This window comes from Simochromis diagramma, unplaced genomic scaffold (genome assembly GCF_900408965.1).
Source record: "Simochromis diagramma unplaced genomic scaffold, fSimDia1.1 OVJJ01000419.1, whole genome shotgun sequence".
Taxonomy (NCBI): domain Eukaryota; kingdom Metazoa; phylum Chordata; class Actinopteri; order Cichliformes; family Cichlidae; genus Simochromis; species Simochromis diagramma.
The window spans coordinates 5098900-5117494 of record NW_024387244.1 but is presented as its reverse complement, the minus strand read 5'-3'; the positions used below and the strand labels follow the sequence as shown (position 1 = coordinate 5117494).

Genomic DNA, 18595 nt, shown 5'->3' with positions numbered 1-18595 from the left:
CAATGCCACGATGAATTAGTGTTCTGGTGGCATGTGTCGGCCCATCACCTTACTGAGACTGGTTTTTCCTTCCTCTACCATCTATGGCAGACAGAAAATTTTATTTGTGACTCAAAAGACTAGATGGACAGAGACAGATAAGGAGACAGAAGGCTCGAGGGAGGCTGAGAGGGCAAAAAGGAGAAAAAACAAAATGCCTCTGGCTAAGAATAGTAGGTGAAGAGAAAAGGTATGGCATAAAAGACAAGACAGAAGATGAGTAAGAAGCTATGTGCCAGGGGACTTGGTTTGGAGAAGCAGAGGGGGCGAAAGGGAGGTAAAAGGCAAAGAGGAAGTGATACAGTAATGGCAGAGGGGAATCTACACTGCAGGTCCGTTGGGGAAAAAAATGTTTTTTATTGGCCTGTCCTGAAAAAGCCCCAGTCTTGCGAGTGTGAATTTCCCTGATTTGTTAAACTCCAGACAACCTCTGCTTGCTGACAAAATCAACATAGCTTTAATCTTGCATGCAGAGCCCTCTCCTCGCACTGTGTTTCACCTCATTTTGGCATCGCCTATCAGGAGAGCCGTCTGGCATGAGGTGCTTGTCAGGGAGAATTAGAATGAGGTTAAGATTATTTTATTATTTTAGGTCTTTACATCACAGTTTAAGTCCCGGGGCTTTTATCTGAACATCAGATATTAATTAAAAACACACCAAATTAATATAATATAACCAGTATTTTTTTACCCCTTCAGATTACAAACAGTATAGAAAGTGGCAGGTAATAAAACAAGGACTTCAGAGTTTTCCAGGTGAAAAGCTCTATTGGCTACATAGCCTTACAGACCATGAGTTTTTAATGTAACATTTTTTTAAACTGGTAGTAGTGGTTAACTTTAGGTTTTCAAAATGTGATCGTTTAGAAGTTATATTTTCCTTGTAGTAGATGTTGAAGGGAGGCTGGCTTGCTTTCACTCTGAAATTGATTTCTCTTTCATCTTTATATTTAGACATGTTTACCTATTACAATATATTAAAATTCGTTTTTAAATAAACTGCCTTTTAGATTTTTTCTTGTAGATAAGCTGCTGCCAATTAAAGATGGTACACATTTTGACTGAACCACATAAACACACTAATATGAAAACCATCTCTAAATTACACCAGTATCTACAGAAACAGATACATGTGCAAATAAAACTAGATGTGTAAAAAAAAAAAAAAAAAAAAAAAAAAAAAATGGAAAAAGAACTAAATAAAGAAATCTGAAGACGATTGTCACTCCATTTTGGTAATACAACTCACATCTACTAGCTCATGCAAGTGGAGAGAATTTGGCTGGAATTTTGTTTTAATTAAATTTTTGTATATTTTTATTTTTAAAACTTTGTTAGATGTACCTTTTCAACTATTGGTAACACAGATATCTAATCAACCAATCACATAAGAGAAATTCAGTGCATTTAGGAATGTAGACATGGTCAAGAAAACCTATTAAAGTTCAAACCGAGCATCAGAATGGAGAATAAAGATCAAATAGACTTCTCTGAGAATAATCTACTAGCATTTCCCAACTAAACTATCTCTAGGGTTTAAAGAGAATTAATCAGAAAACTAATGGCTTGTTGATACCAGAGGTCAGATGAGAATGGCCAGACTACTTCAAACTGATAGGAAGGCGAAAGTAACTTGTTATAACCAAAGTATGTAGAAGAGCATCTCTGAATGCACAACACATCGAACTTTGGAGCAGATGGGCTACAGCAGCAGAAGACTCATTTGGAGCAACAGCCAAGAACAGAAAACTAAGGCTATAGTCTACACTGGCTCACCAAAACTCAGTAACACAATACCAGAAAAACATTGCCTGGTCTCACGAGTCCCAATTTGTGCTGTGACATTTAGATGGTATGGTAAGAATTTGGTGTAAACAACACGAAAGAATGGATACATTTTGCCTCATCTCAACGGTTCAGGTTGCTGGTGGTATAATGGTATGAGGAATATTTACTGGGTACACTTTAGGCCCATTCGTACAAACTAAGGGTCATTTATATGCCACAGCCTAGCTGAGGATTGCTTTTGAAAATGTCCATCCTTTTACGACCAGTGTACCCATTTTCTGATGGCTGCTTCAAACAGGACAATGCACTTTATCACAAAGCTCAAATAATCTCAAACTGGTTTTCTGAACTTTACAATTGGTTCTCTGTATTCAAATGGCCTCTACAGCCATAAAATCTCAATAAAATAGAGCACCTTTGGGATGTGGTGCAATGAGAAATTCGCACAATGGATGTGTAGCTGACGAATCTGCAGCAACTGTGAGATGCTGTCATGTCAATGTGCACCAAAACCGCTGATGAAATGAAATCCCCAAGCTGTCATGATATTGTACCTTGGGGTAATAAAAAGAGAACGTTGTTAAAACTCATTACTGCTAACGGAAGAAAAAAAAACCCAAAGCAATTACAAAGAACTCCAAATCTTAAACAATGGGTGGACTTAGAGATGGAAATATTTATGATGGCGAGAATCACTTTCTTGCTAAGAGATGCCTTTTTACAAAAGTGGGAGCAATTAATTTGCATCCCAGTTGAAATTACATTTTAACTAAAGTAGAGATGGCACGATACCACTTTTTTATGTCCGATACCGATACCGATATCATAAATTTGGATATCTGCCGATACCGATATGAATCCGATATAGTGTTTTTTAATCAACAAAACTGTTTTTTTTAAATAGCTTGCTGCATTTTGTATAAGTTCATACTCAAGTTTAAAACAACAACTACACTAAAGCTATTCTGTTATACCTGTATGCAAAAAAAAATATTTCATAGTTCAGCAATACTGATCAATCTAATAAACTTAAACCTACACCATCCTCCCTATTCTGGTATTTTAAAGAGTACTTAGCGTAAATATTAAGCAACCTAACTAATAGGGTTCCAACTCCCAGCAACAACAAAAATAAATAAATAAAAAATGGGGAACCACCCCTCATCCTCCACCTCATGATGCTTAATCGACGTAATCAACCTTAATTTGATGCAGTGTGAAAAAAAAATGCACAGAAATCAATTATTTTTCAAGAAATATTAAATAGATTCAACATCTTTCTTCAACAAAATTGCAGACTGCACAGATGGTACCTTCCCAAAGGAAAAAGTACTATAGCTTACTAGGGTATATTAGACTCAATAGTTACTATATACAGTAATTGACTTCTATTCATTTTACATCAAATTAAAACTTTGGGTGTAAGATTTGGATAATTATTTATTAAAAGCTAGACATTTTAAATGAGAATAAGAAAGAAAAGTATGTCTTTGTGCCCCCTTTTCCCTGTTAATGCCCTATCGGCCCCCCTGGCTAAACTTTGCTAGATCCGCCCCTGCACAGTTACAGCCGTCAGCTGCGTAGAAAAAGATCCTCGAGTAGAAAGTAATATTAAATACATTCTAACAACAGCTTATCAAGCTTAAACGTGCTGCTGTTGTTCAGCCGCTGGTTTCCTCTTTCTGGTGCAAAGTGGGCCAAAAACAAAGAAGAGAGACGGACTCGCGACAGAAAAGCCGATCAGCTGATCGTTAAGCAGTTTCATGATTGAAGTAGCAGCAAGAAGAGGCAGTCGCTTGTTAAGCTTAAGGCAGGAATGCTTTACAAACATTCAGAGATGGACTTACACACTTGCTTTACTTCTCTCGGGATAACTTTGTCGGAGATGAAATGCCGGGTTGCTAGCGAAGCTCCAAATGCTATCCAGACCACCACAGGTCCCGCATGCTGCAGCCGCTCTATCACCTGATGCATAACGTTCTGAGGTGAGTTACGGCGTGTTGCAAGTTTTGTGAGGTGCTTTCGTGATATTTAATGGATCGGATTACATTTTTTATTTTTCTCCGATATCCGATCCAGTAATTTAGGTCAGTATCGGACCGATACCGATACGTAATATCGGATCGGTCCATCTCTAAACTAAAGAGTGCACTACCTTTCTGTAACTAAAATGACAATGGACATTTGGGACAATATAGTCCAAGAATGAAATATTCTGTTCAATACACCACCTGCTTTTTTTTAAATTTATTTTATTTTTTTTTATTGCAGTAGTACTAAATAAGAAGTAAAAAATAAAAAAATAAAAAAAAAGACATGGTACCAAATTAAAAGAGGCTCATTATTATCATCATCTATATAACCACACTGGCAGCAACCCAAGAGGGAAGTTGCCAGACGTCCATTAGTTTTGCACAAGCGGAAAAACAAATTCTCTGTTATTGGCAGGGAAATATTGTCTCTAGCTGCAGCAATGTGGTTCCATCGATTTGTATAATTTATAAATAAAAGAGTTGTTGAAAATCAGCTACTTAATACATCTATAAAATCTCAGCAGATCTTGGCAGACTTTTCAAACTCAATGACAGCAGGTTCAGAGGTCCAGCCATCATCAGTAACATGGATCTGAAAGTCACTTTCACTCACCAACACATTCACAGAAGGTTTACACAAAGAAAAAGTCAAAATTCAAGGCAAGCCTGTCATGGTAGAAAAGCCATGGAGAGTAATTACACACGTAAACAATCCTCTTTATGAATGACTGTACTTATCAGAGAGGCTCCTCTCTGTTTCACTTCATTATCTGATTTCCAAGTAAAAATTCACACTTAAGACTTAATTGAGGTTATATTCTTAATTGGCTCAGCCACTGGGGGTAATTAAACAAATTATTTCTTTGAAAAAAATCATTTCCATTGGGTAAGTGAGAATGGAGCAATGCCATATCTGAGTTATTGCATCATACAGTGCTGCATAATGTTCCTTCACTAAATTTTAGAGTACAGTTTAAGGTTAGAAAATAAGATCAACCACTTCCATTCATCATTAGTTTAAATTTTGGTGACGGTTTGTAGCTGTAAGCAGTTGAGGCCACTCTTGAGCAGTGCCTCATAACTTTTCCTTCTCTGTCTTCATATCATGTTTCCTCTGCATGTTATGTGTATTTTTTTTTTATTTATGCAAGTACACAGCACATTGTGGAGCTGCATTCAAAATTATGGATGAAGTCTCTTTCAAGATGCCACACACTGTTCTGTTTGATGTTGGCAGAGGAAGACAATTAAGGATGTATAAAATCTGCTTTCTCTTGTCTTTTATTTCCTCGCTCTCACTTTGTATCTGTCGCTCATTATCCTCTGTTGAAACACACATATCTACCGCGCAGCCAGTCTTAACACTGCAGATTTCAGAACAGTTACTAAAATGGTGTTTGACACTAGAATATGCAGTCTGATGTCTTTCAGCTGTCCAAACATATTTCGTACCTGTCAAAACATATAAGAATTTATAAATGAGTCCGTGAGCAGACAGTATCAGAGCCAGTGTCATGACTAATCTTTGCTGGAAACACAACTGCTGATCTCAACAATGTGATATGCATGCTTTGGACCAAGAAAAGAGACACTGCACCATATACACTACCCACATCAAACTGCATATATACATTCATGATCAAACCCTTGTAAGCCCCAGCACTTTAATACACTGGATTTCTAACAGACATCTAAAGTAATGCCGTGCCTTCGAGGAAGATAAAAGAAAAGCACAGCTAGGATGACGGTGTCTGGATGCTGTATCTCATTCGATTTGATAACAAAGCATATTTTCAGTGCATTTTGACTGATGACATTTTCCATTGCTTTTTCTACTAGAAGACCACAGAGTAACATTTATTATTTTGTTTGTTTTTATATTGGAATATGTTTAGATTTGCAACGTAAGACTAGCAACGTAAGAGGCAGTTTCTGAATGCAGGTAGGTATTCTCACTTTGGAGACACTTGAAGTAAACAGCGGGCAAAGCCACTGGTCATGTTTTTGGAAAAGGTAGAGACAGGTAGGTCTTACATAGATAGATCCAAGAGATGAGTTCTTGACCTGAGATTTCCAGAAGGCATGGATCGGTTTGATGGAATCAGGTAAGTGAGTCTGGAAGAATTGCAGCCATGCAGGACACAATCTGGTGAAGGTTGATAGAGCAAGACCTTATATGCAGGCAGGTGATTAGACTGATAAAAACATAACAAAACAGAAAAAAAACAGGTGTGCTGGCTGGAGCGTGGGAAATGGTAAATGGACTGATTCTTATATAGCGCTTTGTTAATAGAAAAAGAAATGTAGGCTCTACTCACTGGGAGTTTTTCCCAGAGCTTCTCCCTGAGCCTGGTTCTGTGTGAAGTTTCTACCTGTTAAAAAGGAGTTTTTCCTTCCCACGGTCGCCAAAGTGATTGTTGGGGTTTATCTGTATTATTATAGGATCTTAACCTTACATTATTAAACACTTTGAGGCGATGTTGCTGTGATTGGCGCTGTATATAAATTGAGTTGAAAATAAGTGAAATCTTAAAATGCAGGGAGTGCATGAAGACTGTCAGTTTGCTCCATCTGGATTAACTGAAAGAGCTGTTCATTTGTGTCCGTGTTTTAAATTGGAACATAAATAAGTAACACAAGAAAAGTCTGGACTATAGATATAGCATTTTAGGCAGTTTGGCAACATTTTTATGCAGGACAGAGATGCTCAATTTAGAGTGGACTTTTACGCGTATAAAAAAATTATATAACAGACTAAAGGACAGAAAAGAACCCAAAGAGCTAGTAAAAAGGGCATTTGAGTGATTATGAGTCACATTTTTTATGTGATCACAGCATTATTTTTGTAGAAATACAAAGACACAAAAGCTCTAGCAGGGTGTATTTCATTAACCAAAGTGTTCTTTTTTGATCACTTTAGCATTACAAGTATTATTACTGCCAGTATTACATCTAATTTACTTTTCATGAAACAACCCTGAGCAGAATTTGAACAAATTCACATGTTCTGTATGTATCTCTTCAACGTTGTATTCACAAAACAGAATTTCAAAATTCTAAATGAGAAGTACTGTGAATATCAAATGCACAGATACAATTCATCTTCGAATATGTTATTTCTAGGGCCACAAACAAGCTGAGGCTCACATTCTGTGAGGAAGGGAACAACTTAGATGAAGAGAAGTAAATAGAGAAAAGACCAACAAAGAAAGCTTAGAGTGTGCTTTTCCGTGTCCTCTTTAACCCCTGCTGCTATAGAAACAGCCCTGCAGTACAGAGTTCCACACATGCTAGTACAGCGAACAATTTTTGTATGACGTACGAGTCTAAATTCAACCAACACCAGATAAAAAGAGAAAATGAAAACTAATGTGTAGAAGTTATTCATCAAGTCAAATACAAAAACATTTAATTGTTTTAGCTTCTCAAATGTAAGACTCTTCTTCTTTGCTTTACTTTTATTTAATAATGTCATTTCCAACAACACATGTCTAGATACCACTTGGCAATCCCCTTCCCAGGAAAAATGTGTATTTTCTGACTGTTTATAGTTCCTGCCAATCCCTAGAGGAAATAGATCACAACACGGTGCACTGAAAACCTCCCTGTGACTGCTTTGCTTACTTGCAGGTTGCCGCATTCACCTACAGTTTACAGAGGCAGAAGTGAAATGGTGAAAAGTATGATGCAAACAAGAAAGGAAACCTGTTTCTCTTCAAAGTAAAGTGTTTGAAGCTTCTTGAAACATGCTGTTTGGCACGACTTTTACTGTGCGTTTCATGTTTCCTTTGCAGATTTTCAAGTTCCACTATGGCTAGAAAATTAGCTGATGTTCATAGACAAGTTAGTGTCTTACATGTAAACTATGGGTAACTGTAGCAATATGCTAGTAACTCATTTCACTGAGTAGCAGCCAACAACCTCTAGTGACTATTTGCCAACTGATTGGAGAATACACATTTTTCTCTACAGACTGGAGGTACCTAGGGAGTTCCTGACTCTAGGCCTGTGTGATATAATATCATGATACTATATATTAGAGAAAAAAGGACACTAAAGGAGGGCAAGATCAGGCTAGTCTTACCTTGCAATTGATAAGTAGTTGCAATATGGGCATGCAGCATCCTTCAGTGTCCCTCGCTCATGATGTTTGATTTCAAAAACCAAGAAAAGTTGAGCTCAAAGCCACACAAAAGACTTCATTAACCAGTGGGTAATGTCACAATGGCTATATCCATTTGTAATATTCACTCTATGACTAGGACTTATGACAAATGCTCAAGGCTGATTTCAGCAAAATAGAACTCTATTTTTCTGTGTATATTATCTAACAAAAATATCCCTGAATAATTTGTCTGTCAACATTGGTTTTGTATCACACTTTGCCTACCATGCACAAAGAGTTGTTAATATTCAATCTTTAGTTTATTACAGAAACTAGATAGCTGTTCTTGGAAGGACATAATATATTTTCAAGGTGTTGTCCAGCATTACAAAAAAGAAATTTGATTAAACAGCATAATGACAGGTGGAAATTGAAATCAACCCAGACAAGGACAAGCACGAGTACACTTGTATGAAGACTGCTGTCCTAAAAGCGATTTGTACCGTCTCATTTAAGTGAATGTCATTCAGGTTGCTAGCCCTTGTAAGGTTTTTACAGCCTGTACAGAGGAAAATAGCCTATGGCCAAGGTGATATGGAGAAGAGGTGGGCGACACTGAGCCAAACAGGTGCAAAGAGAAATGGCCATTACATCCCTTTAAGCTTCTATTACTTGACAATGTTCACTGAACATCAAGAGATTACATTGCCTGCAGTAATAGTTATTATTTTACAGCATTTTGCTGAAGGTGTTTAATGTGAAGCACAGTATAAGAAAAAAAGAGTGGAAATGGCAAGAAAGCTGAATGGTTCTTTCGAGCACTCTTTTTTTCCCTACTTAAAAGAGTTTAAGTGTTGGTGAGGTGGCCTCAATTTGAAAACAGATTCATAACCCGCTTTTTTTCATAATGCTTTTCTCTGAACTACAGCATGATGCTCAACCTCTCGAGAAATCAAATTGTAAACCTGATTTCTCTTTATAATCTTATTTATGAGTAAAGAATGTGGAGTTCTGAAGTTCCAAATCCATCTGTAATTTCCATCCCTTTTTTGTGGAGAAAGCATATTTTTGCTACTTCGTGTAGAAATAAGATATATACAGTTATTTCCTCTTTTTTCCCCCCATGTATCCACCATCCACATCCACCATAAGTAAGTGGGCTTTGGCTGGCAAATACAGCAGTTTATTTTCATTTAATGGAGTTATGGGAACTTATTTATACTGATAAAGAGCAAATCATATTTCACTAGCAGATCTCAGTCCTACTTGGCATTGATGTATTACTTTGGTCAAGACCATTCCCTATTAACTGCATTGGGATTCCAGGTTCTGCACACTGGAAGAAAAAGCTGAAATGTAAACAAATCAGCAGTATTCAAATTTGAAAACACTCCCAAGGGGTTATATATATATATACTATAACAATGTCTTGGGCAGTAATATGTGCCACAGGTAAAGCTCTCAATGACAGAAGGTTTCCCTTTTGGGGGCAAATGCTGCCTTAAAAGAAATGGGAGAACCCTCATGAAGTTCGTAAAGAGTCAACAAAACTGCCTTATTATGTTAGGAATAGGAGCAAACAGATAAAGATGTGTGATCTAAACAGAAAATTGGGATTGACTCACTAATATGCGTGCAAAAATGTTTATATGTGTGCCTGCAAAATCAGAATCATGAAATGTGCACCAGTGTACCATTCGGTTTTGTTTGTACTACTGTGCACATGTTAGTGAATCAAAATCAATATATATCAACCAGCTCATGGTCACTATCTGCAGTCTGCATATGCCCACACCCAGATTTCTCTATACAAGCAAAAATATTTGCCTTTAGGTGAAGTGGAGAAAGAGCTGTTGTAAGAGAGAAGCCTGTATCACTAAGAGAAAAACACCGAGAGGAAGACAGAATGAAGCCTGAAGAAATTAAAGCAATAGTGTCCGAGGAGGAGGCCAGAAAATATGCACCTTTCAAAAGTGTTTCACAGGAGTCAAGATGTTTAAAAAATAACAGTGAAATAACAGCGATTCTAAATATCCTTTCCACTCATGATGGCTCAAGTAAAACGAAAATCCTTGACAATACAAAAAAAAGGGAGAAGACCGGTGGAGACTACCTTGAGATAAGAAACTCACTGCAATAATAAACATCCAGATCCTCCAGCATTTGTGGGAAAGTGCCAAGAAATTAGACTATATTAGACAACATTTAGATAGGATGGGGGTCATCGTTAATGATAAGACAAGATGACATGAGAAAAGACATGACAAGATAATGCCTATAACAGTATGGTTTTACAAAGTTTAAAGTCTACACTAGTTAGCCCTTTTTATGTAATTTAATATCTCATGTGTTCAATTCAAATTATCTTGCTAAAACTGTAAATAATTACAAGTAAGAAATAATAATAATAATAATAATAATACCACTAATAATATAATAGTATTATTAGTAGTATTAGTGTTATTACTATTTTTAGTATTCATTTATTATTAGTATTATCATTTTTAGTAGTAGTATTGCATTTAAAGCTGTGTAATTTTTTTTGACTACTTCCAGGTCTTCTTCATTTGTTCACATGCATGTTCTGCATGAGGCAGTTCTAAATGTGTATGTAAGAGTAAGAACAAACTGACATAGGAACATTTGCACACACGGTTTTCACAGATGTTTTTGTCCGTTAGATCTGTCAATAAGGGTCAATGTTCAGATTTTTTTTTTCCCCTGAGAAACAAAGCAAGCGCTCTTGACACCACCCCCTTAAGGAAAGCACAAAGCCATCTGGACTCAACACAAAGCAGAGGCACCGCACACAAACACATGCGCACAGGCACAATGGTAAGAGCACAAGCACTCACACTCACTTTCTATAAGACAGTTTTTCAGTCCAAACCTTTTTGTGGTCAGAACGTATAAATCCTCTTCCAACATCGTTTAGAAACTTGGCTTTAATAAAAAAAAAAAAAGAAAGAAAAAAAAACCCCACTTCGCTTACAAAGAGGAACAGAAGTGCACAGAATCAAAAATCCTGCATGGCCACCTAACACTGGATCAATAGTAGAATTTTAGTATTAAATAGTGCCTGCTTGTATTCATAGAAACCTAAAGAACGGTCTGGTACTATGACCTGTTTTCTATCTTTTCTAAAAAAAATAACCTTGACAATTTTCCAGTCAAGATTGTGTAGGTTTAATTAATCTTTCTTTACAGCCCAAATTCCCTTCTGTCCCCTAGCAGACTGCTGTTAAAGCATTTGCATAAAATTTGCATTATTCATTGTCACCTGATATATTATTTTAGCGCCTACAATAACAATACTTAACTCATAATGCAAATTACTATATGCTTTACGGCACGTAGTTGTTGCAGGTAGTGATGTAAGAATTTACATCGTCTGATTGTACAATAAAATGCTTGGCAAGTGATACTGTTGCCAGACTATTTAAATAAATAATCCAAATATATAAACACTTGTATTAGCTGAAGAGAAAAATATCTGCCATCTAGCAGTACAGCCAGTTAAAGCAACCAACTCTTTAGTTATACATTACCTAAGGCGATCGAAACCAAAGCAAGCATTCTCCGTTTCCTCAAAAATAATTGTCTCAGTACTGTCACAAAGACCCTTGCTTATCAGTATATTCTGTAAATGAGGTGTGCATTAGTGTGATCACAGATTAAACAACCAAATAAATTCTCTGTTCTCTCTGGTAATGAATGACAGCAGAAAAATTCAGTTAAAAAAAAAATGACCTGTCTTAATAAAACAATTTACAAAGCCTTTAACGTGACATCTATTAGCCACATTAACTTCATGTTGTTTGTTGTCACTGTTTGGCAAGAGGCAAGTGCTTTACGAGGTGCCACAAATAATATAAAAGCTCTTAAGGTTGAAAATAATTCAGCTTCACAACTATTACATATGGCCATCCAATTAAGTGAGTGGAGCACATCTTTGCATTTCCAGTTTCGTCTTCCTACCATTACCGCACCACCTAAGCCTTATTGCAACAGTAACTAGGTTAGTTCTGCTACCTGTGCAATACAGATTAATTAAAACGTCTGACTGTATGTTCTGCAGGAACACCGGAGATGGATGAAGCTCTAAACCATTTCTCCTGATGGATAACAGATTTGATTTTGGATACAGCAGCTAATTAGGCTTGACCAAGGACCCTGTTAGGCAGCCAATATCTTTCTGCATACTGCCTGCCCTGATTATCTATAATGTCTCCAGAGTTGCTGATATTGGGCTCTAATGAATATAGGAAGTAGGTGCTTGCTTTAAAGTACTATAGGGTATTCTTTTCATGACACAGGAGGGCTGGGACTTATTATCTTAAAAACGGTGTCTTCTCTTTTTTGCTTGATAGAAGTATTGCATTTTTTAGGCCTACCTTCCTATTTTATGTCACATAAAAATAAGCAATACGACTGCAGTGATACAATTTGTGCAGATGAAATGAATACCTGCTGCCGCTCACCTGCATACGGACCAGTTTTTTATTACAACTTTTATGCTAGACAGCTCCCTAGCAGTTGCATAATATGCAATGCTTTTCCAATTTAAAATATGCTTCTATTGTGAAGACGTTCCGATGAAAGCACTCTCCTCATCTAGCTTTAACATTAAAGGGACTGACAGAAACAGAGAGAAAGGGAGGGGGAGGGAGGGAGGGGGAGGGGACAGGAGGGAGCTGTTGAGTGTCTGCTGATGGGCTAACTCAATTTCAGGGAACACAATGGAGCCAGAGGCTGATTTCCAAAAGGCAAATTGTCATTCTGGTGAGCAGTATGGCACCTGTCTGGTGAGTTCATCTGCTGTGCTCCTGTGCAGTGGGTGTACTTGGGGGAGGAGGCTGGAACCAGAGGAGAGGACCGCATTATGTTGGGGCCCTGTGATGGGGAGAATTGAAAGTGAAACTGTAATGTGTCTGAAATGCATTGAAATGAAAATTGGGCAGGCTCTTACTGCTGCCTTTGGAATCCATTCATACAAGCACTCAATTGGTTTTGACCAGATTGAGGGGGCACACAGGTGGGGATCGAGTGAATTGACCCAGACAATGATGCTGTTGCCCCGGTGACAAACCAAGAACCCCCTCAGCCCCGGGAATACTGCCACCAGTCCCTGGGCTCTCAACCCCAACCAAACACCCTGCCATACACCCCTGCACATGCACCCATCCTCCACCTCAATTATTTCTTGATCTTACACACTATGAGCTGCTCTTCATGCAGTGCTCCAATTACAAAGCTGTCTGCACAGATTAAAGACGAAGCCCATCTGACAGCAGCTAAACACTTTAAAAAACACACCAACATGCGAACAGTGCCGTGCAAGCAAAACATGTAACCCCATCAACTCACACACACACTCTCACACAAACATTTGTATAGCCCCTGACTGCATGGCATAACAACTTACCTGACATAAACACATCTGTCAGCCCAGCACCTCGACATTATCAGCTGTACACACGCCTACGCACAACTCCCTCACAGCACCCAGCATGTCTTTGCTGTTGTTGTCTGTCACCTTCAGGAGGAAACAACAAGCCGTAATGACAAGGAGAGCTCCTAATTGAAGGTGCAATTTTTCTTAATTGTTGTGGAAACAATTTAACAGGGTTAAACTATGTGGTCCTGCCTGTGTAGGAGTGTAGTCACATCTGCCTGAAAGCTTTTTGCTTTGTTTTTTCAGCTCATGTATCTAACCTTTGCTCGACTGAAGGTCCTCAAGTGGGCTGGTTAATATTCTCTCAGTTTACTGTAAGTCTTTTTTGTGCTCCTATCATTTACTCATCTGTTATGTGAACAGTGAACTCGTGCTTCAACCAAAAATAAGAGAACAGAAGAATGTAGTAAAAAACTGTCAGACAAATTATGACAAATTAGAAGGGTATAAAATGAAATGTAATATATTTGATGTCTATTAAAAAATAAATGCTTATCTGTTGGGTAGTGTATAGGGATGGGTACCGATAATGGCACCGGTTCTGACTTAAACGGTAGTAACCAGACCAAAAAGCAGCGCACATTTCGGTGCTTTTTTTTTTTTTCCTGAGCTGTGATACACTTTAGATTCTAGCCAATCATTTTACCTTTCCAAGAATAGTAGGCGGGCCCAGGTACATACGTTCTTTTAGAGCAGAGCTACAGATTAAAAATGCCCAAGGCGAAGCGGTCAGAAGTCTGGCTGTGCTTCACAGCAAAAGACGCAAACTCAACAGCCTGCAACAAGTGCTTTAAGGTGATACTGTGCAAAGGAGGTAACACCTCGAATCTGATGAAACACCTGGCGACGCATAGCGTTTTTTTAAAAGCCGAGAAATGCACCGTATTTGATAGCTTACTGCAAGACCTCACACCGAGCACATCTACTGTGTGCCTGTTATCAGACCCGGAGTTAGCAACATTCCCCAAGAACCTGAAGAGGAGAGTCCTGGCCCCTAGCCCTGCCAGTGTAGCACCGGTTCCTACCAAAGGAGGTATGTTGTATCAACAGAAAAGGCTAACTTGGTTATCATTTTGCAGGGAAAAAAAAAGAGACTGCTAAAAATAAAAACATAAGAGGTTTTTGGACAAAGTTTGTGTTCTCCATTCTTTAAGCACTGGTTTGAGCACTGTTTAAGCACTGGCACCATTTCAAAAGTACCGGTTTGGCACCGGTATCGGATAAAACCTAAATGATACCCATCCCTAGTAGTGTATAGTTGCCTTGGTTGTTTGAAGACAACAGTGAAGAAAGAGTTAAGTAATAAGCAGTGTGGTTGTTCCATATCATACCGCCCACAATAACATAATTTTCATTGGTTACATCATGAACTAAGGTGACTCAACAGATGGATTGAACTCAAAATCACAGCATTTATGGGCTGGCAAAAAGGTGACGAAAACAATAGCAGAACTGGGTAGGAATTGTCTGGTAAACAGGTGATGACAAATAGAAGTTACACACACCATGAAGTGTGAAGCTACACACACAACAAAAACTCAGAGGGAGATGCAGACAATTTACACAGAAGAGGGAAGTAAGGCACACCTGGGGAACACAGCTGAACAGAATCTGATCAAGGAGACAAGGAAAGAAAAACTAAAAAAAATAATGCACCTAAGATGAGTGACTATCAAAATAAAATAGGAAGTGACATAGAGACTGTGACTAATGTATACAAACTTGACAAAAAAGAGAAAACAGACAGTACAGGGAAGCCAGACAGACATGGGGGCTCGACTGGGGAGGCAGAAAGGGATCCGTAAAGTGATCTGTTTCCTTTTATAATATTGCTATCAAAGAGCATAGCAAAGCAAATACATTTTCAGAAATGTATAGTTTACAAAAACTTAAATCCCAGTTGTCTGTGAAGGTTCTCAGTCATCCAGGTCATCGTAGTCATCGTAGTCTTCAGTTCAGAACAGAAGAAGCTTCTCGGATGAGAAGTGAAAACGTCTTCAAGCAACTTAAAGAAGTCCAGATGCTTTTCTTTCCAAGCTCCTTAGATTAAATCCCAGTTAGATACTAGCTTGCTTCTTGGTATTTATTATTTTAGCAAACACTGTTTAAATCAAACTTCTCTATATAAAGTTTTTGACACACAACACACTGATCAATAATTAATTATATGTTGCGATCAGTTGCACTTATGGAAAAATTTAACACAGCTTTGACTCTTTAAATGAAGATAAAGCTGAAATGACTTTATGACTCTAAAAAGAAATATATGTTTATTTAAAGAGAGTTTTGAAATGCAGCCTCCAGACAGTCTGACAGTCTGTTCTGAACATTTTATATTGAAATTTCCTCGCAGTTTGTATTATTTATTCAAAATGATTCTCCAGAAACTTTACTGAAATATTTAAAACCAGTAACAGTTATGACATGTCTTCCAACATGTTTATCATTACTGGTTAAGTAGTGCCCTTTACCTTACAATATAAAGCATCTTGAGGCAACTGTTGTCGTGATTTACTCTATATAAATAAAATTGAAAAACTGAAATTGAATGTATCTTTTAAATCAAACTTATTCTGTCGATGATGGTGACAGAGTGGACCAAGCTAATTATAATTATTTTTCCTCCTTCATATTCATTGTTTCAGTTCATATTCCTGGGTCCACTGGATTAAAATCTTGCCTCTGCTCTTTAAATATCCGCTGCCATGGTGAATCGTGGTATCAGAGTGCCACTGATGACCGCTTCCTTTCTCTTATACATACGTGCTTAACAAACTGTGAACTGATTAAACTTATTCTGTTCTGGAAACAAAAGCTCAGAATTGCCAATCTTAGAGTTAACCAACTCAGGGTTTATTTTTAAACTCAGAGTTTGTCACTATAGGTAGAAAAAAAACAAATTTGTTTCACCACTTGAGGCAAAACACATCTTTGAGTACAACCAGGTATGAAGAGTTGCAATGAGATGCTACCAGCTGATCATGTGTAAACCAGCAAACATTTTATCCAAACATTGCTGGAGCACTCACTAGATGCGCTTCATATAACAAGAAGAGCAAACAGTGGAAGGAAATCAATGATACAAGATCCCAGGTAGAAAATATTCCATTTCAGCTTTATTATGAGACAATGTTGTGCAGCTCCTGAAGAGCTACAACCCGAAGTTCCTTTGGTCATTGTTAGCTAAAGTGTTACACAGTTATATCATACTTTTTTTTAAAAAAAACATTGGCTACTTTTGTGCTGACATTTGACTTGTGCTGTGTCACTACCATTGCACTATAACGCTGCTGCTGCTGGCACCCATTGCAATAGATTCACACTTTGAATTAGGTAGTCTGTCATCAATGACAGCAGCTCATTGGAAAAGAGGGATGGAAAATGCCTTTCATTTCATTTGCACTAATAAATGCTGCTGTCTGCAAGCTGCAACCACTGATAAAACACTCTTCAATATTTTTTTTACTCACCGTCTTAAATATCACTATTGCAAATTTCCTTGAAATATAGTCATGTAATTTTGAGGCTATATCGCCCACCCTTAATGGGCAATAAAACCCAAAAGATTTCCCAGTGCAGAATGGAACAGCAAAGCTGGGTAAAGCAAAGCTTTTCGACGTGCACATCTGATTGTAATACTAATGCCTGTTATTAAAGCTGCAGGACAGCAGTGAGCACAATAGAGTGTGGGCCTTCTTACTTCTCAAAATAAATTCCTGAGAGCCTTTGTAGGTGTACTCTTTTTTCTTTTTTTTTAAGACATTAGCATAACATTTAAGATAATAATTTTGCATACGACGATGTCAGTGTGTACAACATTACTTCAGGATTGTCACAGTATAACCAACACAGCAAAGCAGCACTGATTCTCCCTGTCATGAAGTGAGCTACTGCTGAATATACCGCTGCTCGAACACCCAGCCTCAGGGGATTTGCAGCAGCTGTAAAACAGCCTTTACTTTTTTTTTGTTATTGTGATGTTGTGACTGTGATTCTCTCTTTTTAATCACACACACTGTTTCCATGTTTCCCCCTGTGACCTCTTTTTGATACTTTCCATCCACTATAAAAGAATTTCTAGGAAAAAGCAGTTGCGGCAGAAATTAAAGGCATCTACATCAGCCTGTTGCCAAGGCAAGTATATCGCTATTCATTATCCACAGAGACTGATTAAGCTTCTCAAGGTGGTAAACTTGGATTACTATAGCTGCAGAACATCACTGTCATCACCAGTAGGTAAATAAAGCTAAAGGATCTGTACTTGCAAGATTTTAGCTTTATCCGACAGCAAGTACTTAAGAACTCAAATACCATTGCTTCATACCAGCCTCCAATGATTACAACAACAGCTGACAAATAGTGCAGAGTGATCTCTGATGATGTAGTACATTGCCTCCTCTTACCTTGAGAGAATGGGGAGGAGGACGGCTTGTGAAGTACTGCTCTGATGCTTGGCTGCTCATGTTCACGAGGTGTATTGCTGTGAATAAAGTGAGACAAAGAGATTAAGAGGATGGGAGGTTGGGTCTTGTATGCAGTGAGACAAACCCGCTGGAATACAGAGTATGAGGATTAGTTCTCCTCCTTGTCTAGACAGCTTGAGCCAAGGAGAGGTGAAAACAGCCATGTGTTTGACTTCAAAGAACAGAAAACAAGCACCAGTTGTACAGTCTTACATGTCAGTGCTTTGTAGACGGTGTGTAATTGCAAAATACACCAGCACCTTCCAAAAACAACAGAGTCTTACAGCTTTCGAATCCGCCTAATTTCACTTTTCTTGTTCTGTTTTCACACTATAACGTGAACCTGTACATTCAAGTGAAATTCCCTGAACTATAAGAGCCCCAGCTATTGCTCAGGACAAATCCCCATGACCTCACCATGAAATGATACACTCTATTGCCTCTCTTCACACTGCCAGATAGTTCTCCAGCCATTACTACAGGCCCATCTCCTTGCTCAGATACGGGTTGTGCGGTTGTGGTTTTGGTTTTGGTGAGACCGGAGTAGGAACAAGCAAGGATGTCCCGTGGTCTTCCAACCACATCACGAGCAAACAGGGATTCTGACTGCTGATGTGTGAAGCAGAAGAAGTCACACTTCATAAATCCCGCCTATCATGGGTTAGAAACGGGTTAGATGGCCTGGGAGGAAGAAAGCACAGCTATACACCTG

General features: G+C 38.1%; 1 long non-coding RNA gene across 2 annotated transcripts in view; it reads right to left on the bottom strand.

Annotated features, from left to right (window-relative positions):
* The window catches only part of LOC120747179, a 29367-nt gene that overhangs the window by 9313 nt on the left and 1459 nt on the right, over positions 1–18595 (bottom strand). For both annotated transcript variants that reach the window (XR_005699065.1, XR_005699064.1), the window contains exons 2-4: positions 17824–17900; positions 13391–13501; positions 12764–12858 (exon numbers count right to left, since the gene is read on the bottom strand). This is a non-coding gene — a long non-coding RNA (uncharacterized LOC120747179). The remainder of the gene's footprint in view (positions 1–12763; positions 12859–13390; positions 13502–17823; positions 17901–18595) is intronic.